This window comes from Chiloscyllium plagiosum, unplaced genomic scaffold, assembly GCF_037043375.1.
Source record: "Chiloscyllium plagiosum isolate Xiang-an unplaced genomic scaffold, Cpla_swu_hap1 HiC_scaffold_32, whole genome shotgun sequence".
Classification (NCBI taxonomy): Eukaryota; Metazoa; Chordata; class Chondrichthyes; order Orectolobiformes; family Hemiscylliidae; genus Chiloscyllium; species Chiloscyllium plagiosum.
The window spans coordinates 16,986,799-17,001,607 of record NW_028270170.1 but is presented as its reverse complement, the minus strand read 5'-3'; the positions used below and the strand labels follow the sequence as shown (position 1 = coordinate 17,001,607).

At 44.3% G+C, this 14,809-nt stretch overlaps 1 protein-coding gene across 4 annotated transcripts in view; it reads left to right on the top strand.

Moving 5' to 3' along the window:
• Positions 1-10,061: 10,061 nt before the first annotated feature.
• The window catches only part of LOC122539852 (signal transducer and activator of transcription 5B), a 143,547-nt gene continuing 138,799 nt past the window's right edge, over positions 10,062-14,809 (top strand). For all 4 annotated transcript variants that reach the window (XM_087977819.1, XM_043674971.2, XM_043674969.2 and 1 more), the window contains exon 1: positions 10,062-10,222. The gene's annotated coding sequence lies outside the window, so the exon portion shown is untranslated. The remainder of the gene's footprint in view (positions 10,223-14,809) is intronic.

The window sequence follows — 14,809 nt, the reverse complement described above, 5'->3', positions numbered from 1 at the left end:
AAAGACATAGATTTCCCCTTTCAAATGTATAATATGCCATTGGGATTCTTTTAAAATCACAGGTCTTTAATTAGTATTTATGCAAGAGGCAATTAACTGATGCGCTTATCTGGTGCAAAAACCTGCAGCTCTCAAGCTTGAAATTGGTGGACACATCTCCGGGACACCCACATCAATGTAACCCACCACCCCGTGGCTGATCATTTCAACTCCACCTTCCACTTTGCCAAGGACATGCAGGTCCTGGGCCTCTTCCATCGCTACTCCCTCACCACCTGACACCTGGAGAAAGAATGCCTCATCTTCTGCCTCGGGACACTTCAACCCCATGGCATCAATGTGGACTTCACCAGTTTCCTCATTTCCCCTCCCCCCACCTTACCCCAGTTCCAACCTTCCAGCTCAGCACCGTCCTTATGACCTGTCCCACCTGTTAATCTTCCTTCCCACCTATTCGCTCCACCCTCCTCTCTGACCTATCATCTTTACTTCCATCTCCATCCACCTTCTCCCCAGCCCCAACCTCCCTCCCATTTATCTCTCCACCCCCGAGGCTCCTAGCCTCATTCCTGATGATGGGCTTTTGCCTGAAAATGTTGATTTTCCTGCTCCTCAGATGCTGCCTGACCTGCTGTGCTTTTCCAGCACCACTCTAATCTTGACTCTAATCTCCAGCATCTGCAGTTCCCAAGAAATGACACTCCTCAAATTTAACTGCCTATCCACTCCATTCTTGCAAAGTTGGGTGTGTTAAAATTCAGTCCATGTTTGAAGGAATGCTCCATTGTTGGCTGAGGAATTAATAGATTTTATACATTTTTTAAGGACTTAGAAGATTCAATCATATTTAGTCAAAGAAGAACAATTCAGTCTTTCCCAGTGCCTTGGACATTATCCTTCTCTCAATCAATGCCAAGGGTACAGATAAATCAGTTGTTTATTTCATGTTGTAAATGGGACTTTGCTGTGAACAAAGAGGCTACTGTGTTTGTGTTACAGAGACGACAGTTCAGCTTCAGGATATGAAAATATTTACACGGAAGCAGATTTTTACAACACGTTTAGTTTGTTAGCCATCAAAAGAACTTACCATTTTCTTCTATAACAATGATAAAAAATAATATTCACAATGTAACAGAAATAACCATTGTTTTGAAACGAACGTTGCTGTGCTTACTGGGAACGTTCCAGGACCAGGCTGCGGAAACAAATTCTTTAGTTCTAAAAAAATTGTTAAAAATACTTAATTAATAAAAGTTGTCAAGTTGTTGTGGGAGGTGGGGGACAGGGCCATGGGAATATAGGTTGGTGAGGAAAATGATTCATTAAGCCTGACCTTGAATCAGGAAGCTGCGTTTTCAACTTTTGCTACAAAGATTTGAGCACATAAATCTGGGCTAAAATTCAAATGCATTACTGAGGAAGTTCAGTGTTGTTGGAGCTGCTGTATTTCGGATGAGATACTAAACAGATATCTTGTTCCATGTGGATGTAATAGAATCTATTACACAATTTCAAACAGGAACAGTGAAGTTATGCTTATGAATCTCTCAACCAGTATTACTAAAAACAGATTACCTAATCATTATCATTTTAATGTTTATGGCAATTTGTCATGTGCAAATGAGCTGACATTTTTCCTATAATACTACAGTACATTCCAGATGTACTTCATTGTCTATAAAACACCAGGAAACCCTGAGATCATGACTAAAAGGTTTTAAAATCTTGTTTCAATACAACGTGGTTTCAGGACATTTTCTTTGATTTAGTTCTTCTTATACATTTTTCCTCCCTTCCCAAAATATTTGATTCCTCATTAGACTGATGGTAGCAACTCACTGGCATCTTGCCCAAGAGTCCACAATTCATGGTAAGAACAACGACTGCAGATGCTGGAAACCAGATTCTGGATTAGTGGTGCTGGAAGAGCACAGTCGTTCAGGCAGCATCCGAGGAACAGTACACAATTCATGTGTGAGTTTTAACAGTAATTGTCAGCAATCTCTTCAACTGCAGGATGAGGCATGAGGAAACCATTACTGGCCAGATTAATTCCAAAAGCAACGGATATCACATATGGACAAAACACAGGACACAATTTCAATGATACAGAGAATATTTACATGGGATAACCAACGGAGGCTAAACCGGGCAGTTTTTCCTTTGCTTACATTACTAAGTAAAAATTGGAATAAATAAACAAGTCCTGAAACAAGTGAAAAGGTTCATTTACCTTGGACAGGTTATTACAGATTTTGGGATATGTGATTGAATCGAATTGAATTGAGTTTCGGTGAATTTATTGTCACATGTATCTAGGCACAGTGAAAAGCTTTGTCTTGCAAGCAATACAGGCAGATAACATAGTTAAATAGCATAGATAAATAAATATTAGGTAAACAGCAGCAAAAACCAAAACACAGGTACAGGCGAATGCTAAGCGTTTGAGTCCATTCAGTATCCTAACAACAGTAGGGTAGAAATTGTTTCAAAACCAGCTGGTGTGTGTGTTCAGGCTTCTGTACCTTCTCCCTGATGGTAGAGGTTCTAGGAAAGCATTGCTAGGGTGGGATAGATCTTTGAGAGTGCTGGCGGCCTTTCCTTGACAGCGGGCCTGGTAGGCGGATTCTGTAGAAGGGAGGTTGGCCTTTGTGATTGTCCAGGCCGAGTTCACCACTCTCTGTAACCGTCTTCGATCTTGAATGATACAGGTGCCATACCAGGTAGTGATACATCCAGACAGAATGCTCTCGATGGCACACCTATAAAAGGGTGAGGGTTTTCGCTGTCATGCCAAATTTTCTCAGCTGCCTGATGAAGAAGAGATGTTTTTGGGCCTTTGTAACCAGTGCGTCCACTTGAAGAGTCCAAGAAAGCTTGTTGTTGATGACCACTCCCAGGAGCTTGACACTTTCCACTTGTTCCACCTCTGTGCTGTTAATGTGTGTGGGGGGGGCATAAGTAACATCCCTCCAAAAGTCAACAATGAGTTCCTTGGTTTTGCCAGCATTGAAAGCTAGGTTGTTCTCAGTGCACCATTTTTCCAGGTCTTCCACCTCCCATCAGCAGTCTGTTTCGTCGCCATCTGAGATTCAACCGACTATGGTGGTGTCATCAGTGAACTTGTAAATGGCATTAATCTGGTATTTGGCGACGCAGTCATGGGTATACATTGAGTACAATAGAGGGCTGAGTTCAAGATTACTAAGTTTAGTAATCAGTCTCAAGGGGATAATAGTGTTGAAGGCTGAATTGCAGTCAATGAATAGGATTCTTACATAGCTGTTCTTGGTGTCAAGATGTTTTAGGGAGGAGTGAAGGGCAAGTGATATGGCATCTGACGTTGGTTCGTTAGGTGAATTGGAGTGGATCAAGAGTAGTGGAGAGGCTGGAATTGATTAATGCCATGACCAGCCTTTCAAAACACTTCATGACCACCGATGTTAGGGCCACTGGGCAGTAGTCATTGAGACATGCTACTTGAGCCTTCTTAAGCACAGGGATGATGTTGGCCCTCTTGAAACAGGCAGGGACAGTGGCCTAGTGCTCCATTCCCACCTATCCGCTCCACCCTCCCCTCTGACCTATCACCTTCACCCCCACCCCCATCCACCCATTGTACTCTTTGATACCTTCTCCCCAGCCCCACCCTGATGAAGGGCTTTTGCCCAAAACGTCGATTTTCCTGCTCCTCAGATGCTGTCTGACCTGCTGTGCTTTTCCAGCACCACTCTAATCTAGACAGCTGCAGGGAGAGGTTGAAGATGTCCGAGATGACCTCTGCCAGTTGATCTGCACATGCTGTGAGTATACGGCCTGGTACTCCGTCTGGTCCCATCACTTTTCTTGGATTCACATGAAGGAAAACTGATCTGATCTCTGATGCAGTGACCATTGGGATAGTCTTGTCAGGACTTGTCAGAATAGGTGTCACCTCTCTGCTGAAATTCTGCTCAAAGCAAGCAGAAGGTGTTGAGATGATCTGGGAGGGATGTTTCATTGTCTGCTATCTTGAACGGTCTCTTTTTAGAACCTGTGATGTCATTCAGTCCTTGCCATAGTCGCCGGGTATCTGTCTGGGTCTCTAGTTTTGTTCGGTATTGGTCCTTGGCTGTCTTAATGGCTCTGCGAAGGTCATACTTGGATTCCTTATATTTGAGTGGGTCTCCTGATCTGAAGGCCTCACAACTGGTTTTTAGCAGGTTCTGTATGTCCTGATTCATGCAGGGTTTCCTACTGGGGAATACCTGAATTGACTTCCTCGGTATGCAAGCCTCCACACATTTGAGGATAAAGTCTGTGACGATGGTGGCGTACTTGTCCGAAGTACTTGCAGACTGATTGAACATGGTACAATCAGCCTATTACAGACAGCACTGGAGTTGATCGTCTGCCTCCTCCGATCAGAACTGGACCTGTATCCACGAGGGGGTCTCCTGCTTGAGCTTTTGCCTGTAAGCCGGGGGAAGCAACAACGTCATTGTGGTCGGAGTTCCCAAAATGAAGGCGGGGGATGGAGCGATAGGCATCTTTCACATTGGTGTAGCAGTGGTCTAAAATGTCAGATTCGAAGGAGAATTTAGATAGTTGGACTAGCTTTGACAGAATAAAAGACTGAATATCAAAGAAATTGAACTTCAAATTGAGGAAAGTAATGTCAATGTGGTATATTTTCTAATCCATGCTGTATGCCTTAGAGACTTGATAACAAACAAAAAGGCTACTGATAAGCTGTATGTAGTTGTGATGTGGATATATAGGATTTTCTGCATATTCTACACAGATGGAAGGATTATTGAGCAAGTGCTGGAAATAACTGGCGAAAGGAGGAATATAGTGGAGAACATTAAAAAGAGAAAAATGCAGTATTTCAGTCGCATTATTAGAGTATAAGGTAGTCAGAGAGAGTTAATAGAGGGGAAGATTGATGGAAGATGTAAGGGAGGGAAGTAGAGGAGGAAAGAGATGACAGATAAAATGTACTGAATGCAGCTGACCTTTGTAGAATTAGTAATGATACACAGGACGCACAGTGGTAGAGAATGCTGTATGTTATGACTCATGGTCAGTATGTTACTATGTCTTTCAGAGACATGTTCTTGATATCATCATTATTATAACATGTGACCTGAGGGTTTAAAGATCTTGTACTTGGATCACTCGAAGCATGACACATTACAAGAAATATGCTAGTCTGTCTAAATAATGGTTTAATATTAGCCCGATACTTTCGTACATAATAGCTTGCTGTAATAAACCTCTGTTGGATTCTTCAAGACCATAATATTCAGGTCCAGTTTCAGATGTTAAGAGAGACAGCAAACATTGCTGCATCAGGTTGAAACCCTAGCTGCAAGCAAAAACCACATCAAAGTTCCTTGTAGACAACCTCTGGGAAGAAGTGACCCCAACAAATGAACAAACCAAGGACATACTGGAGCCATTCCTTCTACCTTATTACCTATCCAACAGAGATCACCTCACAAGCCATGCAGCAGGGAAAAAATATCTGGCATTTTCCCAAGTCCAGCAAGCCTCGACAGTGTGCTTGCCTGATCTCTTGTGCATCTCTAATTTCCTCATTTATAACATTGGCTGCTCTGCTTTCAATTGCATTAACCCTAAGTACTGGATTTCACACTATAAACCTTACCACCTCTCTACCTATTTCTCCTCTTTCAAGTTACTTACTTAAAAACTGCCTCTTTGCCCCAGTTTTTGGACACCTTCCCTAATATCTTACGTTAATGCAAAATATAGAGGAATTAAAACTTCATTCTGGGAGTGGCGGTAACCTACTCAAGGCCAGAATGTTTGTTTTTATATCCCATCTGCCATGGAGGTGTGTCATAACTTGTTCAAACAGATTAACTAAAGTCAGGAGTTTCAGTATTCAATGTTCCCTCTAAGCTGTGTAGCCATTCTCAAGGATCAGGGTGCAACAAGTCCACATTGACCCCCTGAAGAGTTAACTCATGCAAACCCATTTCCTGACAAACACACCAAATACTTTGGGCAATTCACCTGACCTGCACATCTTTGGACTATGGGAGAAAACCAGAGCACCCTGAGGAAAAGACGCAGCAGGCCAGGCAGCATCTGAGGAGCAGGAGAATCGACGTTTCGGGCATAAGCCCTTCTTCAGGAATGAGGCTGGTGTGCCAAGCGGGCTGAGATAAAAGGTGTGGGGGGGGGGGGGGAAATTTGGGGGAAGGGTGCTGGGAATATGATAGGTGGAAGGAGGTGAGGGTGAGGGTGAAGAGGTCGGGAAGAAGATTGCAGGTCAAGAGGGCGGTGCTGAATCCGGGAGTTGGGACTGAGATAAGGTTGGGGGAGGGGAAATGAGGAAGCTGGAGAAATCTACATTCATCCCGTGTGGTTGGAGGGTTCCTAGGCGGAAGATGAGGTACTCTTCCTCCAGGCGTCGTGTGGCCAGGGTCTGGCAATGGAGGAGGCCAAGGACCTGCATGTCCTTGGCGGAGTGGGAGGGGGAGTTAAAGTGTTCAGCCACAAGGCGGTTGGGTTGGTTGGTGCGGGTGTCCCAGAGGTGTTCCCTGAAACGTTCCGCAAGTAGGCGGCCTGTCTACCCAATGTAGAGGAGACCACATCGGGTGCAGCAGATACAGTAAATGATGTGTGTGGAGGCGCAGGCAAATTTGCAATGGATGTGGAAGGATCCGTTGGGGCCTTGGAGGGAGGTGAGGGGGGAGGTGTGGGCGCAGGTTTTTCACTTCTTGCGGTTGCAGGGGAAGGTGCCGGGAGTGGAGGTTGGATTGGTGGGGGGTGTGGACCTGACGAGGGAGTTGCGGAGGGAGTGATCTCTCCGGAATGCTGATAGGAGTGGGGAGGGAAATATATCCCTGGTGGTTGGGTCTGTTTGGAGGTGGCAGAAATGACGGAGGATGATACGATGTATCCAGAGGTTGGTGGGGTGGAAGGTGAGGACCAGTGGGATTCTGTTCTGGTAGCGAGTGGAGAGGCGGGGTTCAAGGGTGGAGGTGTGGGAAGTGGAGGAGATGTGGTGGAGAGCATCGTCGACCACGTCCTCCGGAACGCTGATAGGGGTGGGGAGGGAATCTTCTTCCCGACCTCTCCGCCCCTACCCCCTCTCCGGCCTATCACCCTCACCCTCACCTCCTTCCACCTATCGTATTCCCAGTGCCCCCCCCCAAATTCCTCCCCCCCACCCCCCGCCTTTTATCTCAGCCCGCTTGGCACACCAGCCTCATTCCTGAAGAAGGGCTTATGCCCGAAACGTCGATTCTCCTGTTCCCTGGATGCTGCCTGACCTGCTGCGCTTTTCCAGCAACACATTTTCACCTCTGCTCCTTGGATGCTGCCTGGCCTGCTGTGCTTTTCCAGCACCACACTTTTCAACTCTGGTCTCCAGCATCTGCAGTCCTCACTTTCTCCTACTTCCACCCTGAAGAAACCCAAGCAGACACAGGGAGAATGTATAAACTCCACATAGACAGTTATCTGAGGTGGGAATCGAATTCAGGTCCCTGGCGTGATGAGGCAGCAGTGCTAACCATTGAGCCACCTGTTTACTTGTTGATTGGGGCGTGGAAAAATGGCCGTACAGTTTGGGAAGTTGCTGCAGAACAGGGACCTCAGAGGGCTACACAGTTCCAGAAAAGGTTAGAGGGAATGTAGGTGGTAGTGCCCCTGAGCAGTCCAAGTCTTACCTGTAATGGAGGCATGTCTCAACAGATTGATTTAAAAATAAATCCTGTTACATATCTTTACCGAGTCTCTCACTCCAGACCTGCAGTGGTGTAGTTGACTTTGAAGTGCAATTCTTAAATTAGTCAAGTCAGCAGCTCACTTTAAATGCAACTGGGGGCTATCTTTAGCCTAAATTTAATTTTTCTTTTGCAGCGTCTAGGAACATGGGAAAAGAAGTAGGCCATTCATCCCCTTGAGCCTGTTCCACCGTTCAATGAGATCATGACTGATCTATCACCTAACTCTATATACCTGTCTTTGGCCCATATCCCTTAATATTGTGACTGAACAAAAATTTATCTGTGTCTGATTTATATTTAACAACTGATCTAGCAGTATCTGCCATTTGTGGAAGACAGTTACAAAACTTCTATTACCCTTTTCATGTGTAAGTGTTCCTTAGCATCTCTCCTGAATGGTCTAGTCCTATTTTACGGATTCTGCCCCTTGGTTTTAGAATCTCCAATCCGTGGAAATAAGTTATCCTTACAAAAAAAAGTGCAGATGCTGGAAATCCAAAACAAAAACATAAATTGCTAGAAAACTTAGCAGGTCTGGCAGTTCTGAAGATGGTACTGGACCCAAAACATTAACTCTTTTTTCTCTTCACTGGCACTGCCAGACCTGCTGAGTTTCTCTAGCAATTTCTGTTTTTGTTTTAGCTTTTATCTGATGCAGCAATGCTTATGTTTTCCCTTTTACCATGACAAACTGTACCTGGATATCATGGTATTGAAGAATCAAACAGAAGTTTATTTTTATCGTGTCTTTCCTATTAATGTCTTGAAGGCTTCAATCAGATCAACCCTTAATTTCTAAATTCTGGAGAAAACAGGCCTAAATGGTACAATCTTTCCCCATAACCTAGCCCCTGAAGTGCCCAGGCTACTGTGGTGTTGTGGTAATGTCTCTATTTCTGGACCAGTAGGCCTTGACTCAGGTTCCACCTGCTCCAGAGTTGTGTAATTACATCTCTGAACAGATTGCTTAGAAAATAAAATGAAACAAAGGATTGCAGATGCTGGAACTCTGAATTAGAAATTACTGGAGGAAAGTCAGCAAGTCTGGTAGCATCAGACGTGAAAGAATGTCACTGGACTTTAACACTTGACTAAACGCAACAAATGTCACAGCATGTCAGGCAGCATTCATGGAGAGGAAGCAAGCTAACATTTCAAGACTAGATGATCTCTAGCATGTTTTTATTTCTAGCACAGATTCCAGTATCTGTAGTAATTTGCTTCTAAATACTGGACTCTACATTGTCTCTCCACAGATGCTGCCAGACTCGCTAAATTTCTCTAGCGATTCCCATTTGCCTGCCATGACACGACTGAACAGATTTTAAAAATCTTTTTATTTAAAAAACATAAAAAAGAGTAACACTGATGATGTTACCTAACATGGTGATCATGATGTGGAGGTGCTGATGTTGAACTGGGGTGGAGAACGTTAAAAATCAGGAGAAAGTTGAAGACTGCAGATGCTGGAGATCAGAAATATAGAGTGTGCTGCTGGAAAAGCACAGCAGGTCAGGCAACATTCGAGGAGCAGGTGAATTGACGTTTTGGGCAAAAGTGTTCATAACACTTCCTGGTGGTCTAGGGGTTAGTATTTGGCACATTCACTGCCACGGCCTGGGTTCAATTCCCAGTCAGGGAACGGGTGCTTTGTTAAATTACATTCGTTAAGGCATTATTGCATTCAAAATATCAAGATGAAGCAAACATTGGGGTGGGACTGTCGCTCAGTGGTTAGCACTGCTGCCTCACAGCACCAGAGATCCTAGGTTCAATTCCATCCTTGGGTGACTGTGGAGTTTGCACATTCTCCCTGTGTCTGTGTGGGTTTCCTCCCAGAGTCCAAAGATGAACAGTCCAGGTGAATTGGCCATGTTAAACTGCCCATGTTAAATTGCCCATAGTGTTAGGTGCATTAGTCAGAGGGGGGTGGGTTGCTCTTCGGAGGGTCGGTGTGGACTCGTTGGGCCGAAGGGCCTGTTTCCACACTGTAGGGAATCTAATCAGGAATCTTTTACTACAAATTCTGTGCCCTCTGGTCCTGCCCCAGAAGCTACCTTGATGAAGGAGCGGCGCTCTGAAAGCTTGTGCTTCCAAATCAAATTGGTTAGCGCAGAGTGACGAGACAGAACCACCAGCTCCGCCTGCAAATCTTGCGCGGACCCTGGAGCGAGCGCCTCGCTTTGCGCCCGTGGAGGCAAGTCGCGATTGGGGGACGCTCCCTCGGCCAGCTGCTGCGAGGGAGCGTCTGTCAACGGGGAGAGGCGGAAGTGGGAGGGAGGCGGCTGGAGTGCGTCAGTGCGAGCGGGGCCGAGGGCTCGAGCGAGGGGAGCGCGAGCGACAGACATAAAATAACAAAACGGAGGAAAGGTGGACACACATTAAAACAACAGTTTGTAAAGTCGTAAGCGAGGAACGGCACGGGCGGAGTACTTTTAAAACATTTTTTTAAAAACCCGGAGAAAATCCAGGTAAGAGACAACGCGGGGGCACCGGGCCCTGTTTGAGTGAAAATTGGACTTGAAGCGCGAGCTCTCTGGGCGGTTGGTTCTCACGAGGGCTTTTTTTAAAAAAAAAAATTAGAAATTAATAAAAAGGCCACATCCACGTACTCCAGTCCATAAAGTAGTCAGCGGCTGAATTTCTCACACTTTTTTTAAAAAAAAAACAATTTTAAGGGGGTGGAAAAAAAAAGAGCTGTGGGGAAGCCCAAACCCGTTATTTCTGCACGTTTGCTACACGCTGCGGGTTTCACTTTTACATTGAGTTAAAATTTGTTTTTTTTTTGTTCCCCTCTAATATAAATTGTGGAACCCTGCCCCACCAGCAGCCCGTCAGCTTGAGTAAGTTTTGGATTAAACGGTGTCAAAGTTTCTATCTCGCCCTCTCTCTGAGCTTGTGTTGGTGCCTTTTACATTTTGACGGGCAGGTTTTAGTGACTGCTTTTTCCTCCCATTTTTGACTCTGCAGGATTTTTGTATGTGTTTTTTTTTAAATTGCAGGAGTGGTGTTTTTCAGATTTCGGGCTTTTTGTACTACGTGTGTGTGTACGTGTTGCTCAATGTTTGTATGTGGTTGTAGTTTCAGCTCCGTCCCAGTGCGATGGGCATCAGTTGTTGAAATGATCTGGGGGGGCGGGGGGGGAACATTATAAAGTTTGGAGGGTTGATTTGAAGAGGGATTTGAGTGGGGGTGGGGGCGGTGATGGTAGTAACTGAGTTGGGGGTGTTTGTGGACATCGAGAGCAACCGAACTTTCCGGAGTCTGATGGCTGAGGAGAAGGTGGAGTTATGTGGATAGTTTAAAGAGCTGTCACTGGGCTCAGAGTGAGATTTCAAGCAGACGCTCTGTATTTCCTGTCATGCAGAGACTCCATGACCAGCTCACTTAAGTTTTTTTTTAAAAACCAACTCAACATTGCTTCTAAATTGTAGCATTGTTATATATCAGTTATGTGGTGCTACTTGATTTACAACTGTCAGAATTGCCAGTGAAGACCTTAGTGATGTATGTTTCTGAACAGGATTCTGCATTTTAGTCTGAAGATTTAATTATGGGATAATTTGAAGATTTTATTAAAGTTTCAGTGATAATTAAGAAAACTTTTGAATGAATGCTTGTATACATCAAAATCATTTTTTATTTTTTTCTGCAAAGGAATGCATGGATTGAGGAAATCTACGTTTTCATGCTATCTACGTGCTGCCTTTATAAGACCATGATTCATAGGAGCAGAAATTGGGCTATTTGGCTGTCGAGACTGCTCTGCCATTCAATCATGGCTGATAAGTTTCTTAATCCATTTCCTGCCTTCTCCCTTTTAACCTTTTGATTTCCCTTGACAAACAAGAACCAATCTGTCTCTGTTTTAAAATACTCAATGAACTGGCCTCCTCAGCCTTCTATGGCAATGAGTTCTGTAGATTCACTGCTCTGGCTGAAGAAGTTTCTCATTATCTCTATTCTAAAAGGTCTTCCCCATCTCTAAGACTGTGACCCCGGTCCTACTCTGTCTATGTAGGTAGTATGCACAGTGATGTTTCCAAAGTAGCACAAGTCCTGCTGAACAGAATAAGCATTGATGGAGTGCCTAATAAATAGACTTTGGTGGCTGCCACCTTCTCTGTTCAAAGTTTGTGTGAAGATTTGTAGCTCGGGTGCTTGTTGTTGTGATTCTGTTCGCCGAGCTGGAAGTTTTTGTTGCAAGCGTTTCGTCCCCTGGCTAGGCGACATCATCAGTCCTTGGGAGCCTCCTGCGAAGCGCTTCTTTGATGTTTCCTCCGGTGTTTATAGTGGTCTGTCCCTGCCGCTTCCGGTTGTCAGTTTCAGCTGTCCGCTGTAGTGATTGGTATATTGGGTCCAGGTCGACGTGTTTGTTGATGGAGTTTGTGGATGAATGCCATGCCTCTAGGAATTCCCTGGCTGTTCTCTGTCTGGCTTGCACTATGATGGTAGTGTTGTCCCAGTCGAATCCATGTTGCTTGTTGTCTGCGTGTGTGGCTACTAAGGATAGCTGGTCATGTCGTTTCGTGGCTAATTGATGTTCATGTATGCGGATTGTTAGCTGTCTTCCTGTTTGTCCTATATAGTGTTTTGTGCAGTCCTTGCATGGTATTTTGTACACTACATTAGTTTTGCTCATGTTGGGTATCGGGTCCTTCGTTCTGGTGAGTTGTTGTCTGAGCGTGGCTGTTGGTTTGTGTGCTGTTATGAGTCCTAGGGGTCGCAGTAGTCTGGCTGTCAGTTCTGAGATGCTCCTGATGTATGGTAGTGTGGCTAGTCCTTTTGGTTGTGGTATGTCCTCGTTCCGTGGTCTTTCTCTTAGGCATCTGTTGATGAAGTTGCGTGGGTATCTGTTTTTGGCGAATACCTTGTATAGGTGTTCCTCTTCTTCTTTTTGCAGTTCTGGTGTACTGCAGTGTGTTGTAGCCCTTTTGAATAGTGTCCTGATGCAGCTTCGTTTGTGTGTGTTGGGGTGGTTACTTTCATAGTTTAGGACTTGGTCTGTGTGTGTGGCTTTCCTGTATATCCTTGTAGTGAATTCTCCGTTCGGTGTTCTCTGTACCATCACGTCTAGGAATGGGAGTTGGCTATCCTTTTCTTCTTCCCTCGTGAATCGGATTCCTGTGAGTGTGGTGTTGATGATCCGGTGTGTTTTTTCTATTTCCGTGTTTTTAATGATTACAAACGTGTCATCGACATATCTGACCCAGAGTTTGGGTTGAATTTGTGGTAGGACTGTTTGTTCTAACCTTTGCATAACTGCCTCTGCTATGAGTCCCGAGATTGGTGATCCCATGGGTATTCCGTTGATCTGTTCGTATATCTGGTTGTTGAATGTGAAGTGTGTTGTGAGGCACAAGTCCAGTAGTTTAAGTATGCCATCTTTGTTGATAGGTTCAGCGTCCTGTTTTCTGTTCTGTATGTCCAGTAGGTTGGCTATTGTTTCTCTGGCTAGGGTTTTGTCAATCGAAGTGAACAGTGCCGTCATGTCGAATGATATCATGGTTTCTTCTTTGTCTATGTGTATATTTCTGATGATGTCCAAGAATTCCTGTGTTGATTGTATAGAGTGTTTGGATCCGCTGACCAGGTGTTTCAGTTTCTGTTGTAGTTCTTTGGCCAGTTTGTATGATGGTGTCCCTGGTAGTGATACTATGGGTCTGAGTGGGATGTCTGGTTTGTGTACTTTAGGTAATCCATAGAATCTGGGGGTGTTGTTGCTTTCCGGTTTCATTCTTTGTAGGTCAGCTCTGGTTATCTGTCTGTTTTTTGTAGATTCCTTAGTGTGTTATTTATCCTATTGGTGAGTTGTGGTGTGGGGTCAAATTCCTTCATTTGGTAGGTGTTGATATCTGCAAGTAGTTGTGCTTTTTGGATGTAATCTGATTTATCTAGGATGACTGTCATTCTGCCTTTATGTGCTGGTAGTATGATTATGTTTTTATCGTTTCTTAGTGATTTCAGTGCTTCTCTCTCCTTGGTGTTGAGGTTATGTGTTTGTCTTTTCCTTATTATCATAGGTACGACAGTTTATCTCACTGTTTGTTGTGTCTCTTCTGTCAGTCCATTGTTCCTGAGTGTGCATTCTAGTGCTGCTAGGAAGTCTGCTATCTTGGCGTCCCTGTGGTTGTAGTTGAGTCCCTTGGCCAGTATTGTTCTTTCAGTGTCTGTGAGCTGTCTGTGGGAGAGGTTTTTAACCCAGGTGTGTGTTGTAGTGTCCTCTTTGTGTGTTAGTTTGGCCATTTTTTCTTTTAGTGCCGTTTATTTGCGGTGTGTTGTCCTGTTCTGTCCTATGGTGACAGCCTGTTCTATGGTCCGGGTCCATTCACGATTAGTGGTTTTTGAAATTAACGACTTTTGGCGCGCAATTTCTTGTTTGTATTTGTGAAGTCGGTTGTGCGCGTCTGTGATCATTACCTGGATCATCCTGAATCCGTTCTGCTTAGCTGTTTCCCTGACTTGTGGGTTGTTGACTCACTCAGACAACAACTCACCAGAACAAAGGACCCGATACCCGAGAGAAAAGCCGCAGGACCAGACCCTGTTTCTGATGCCTGTCAATGGGGATGTTAGCAAAGTCAGAATAGAAATCAGGTATTAATGGAGGACTTTATAACCATTGGGATAAAAAAAGCATCTTCTGCAGCCATAAATGGGATTTTTAAAGGGCCTACTGTCTACCTAAAGCTCTGGTATGGAATGTCAGGTGGCTGAGAGGAATTTGGAAGCGCCTGATGTGGGTGGATTGGGGGGAAGAGAATAGAAGGAAATCTAGTTAAAATGACAGGTGTAGGGATCAGTAAGAGGTCATAATAAAAGTGTATCGGGGCAAATCTTGTAAAAGAATCTTTGGGAAATAGTGTCTATAGTGTCTTGGAAATTTCCACTAAGTTTAAAAAAGATGTAATGGTACATAATAAAATACCTAAAATGATCTGGTAGATTGGCAATGGCAAATAATTAAAGAATTGATGCTTAGTTTTATTTTTTAAAGTGAAAGACACAGGATAAGTAAGAGTCATGGCTACTAAGGAAAGTTAAAAAATAGTATTAGA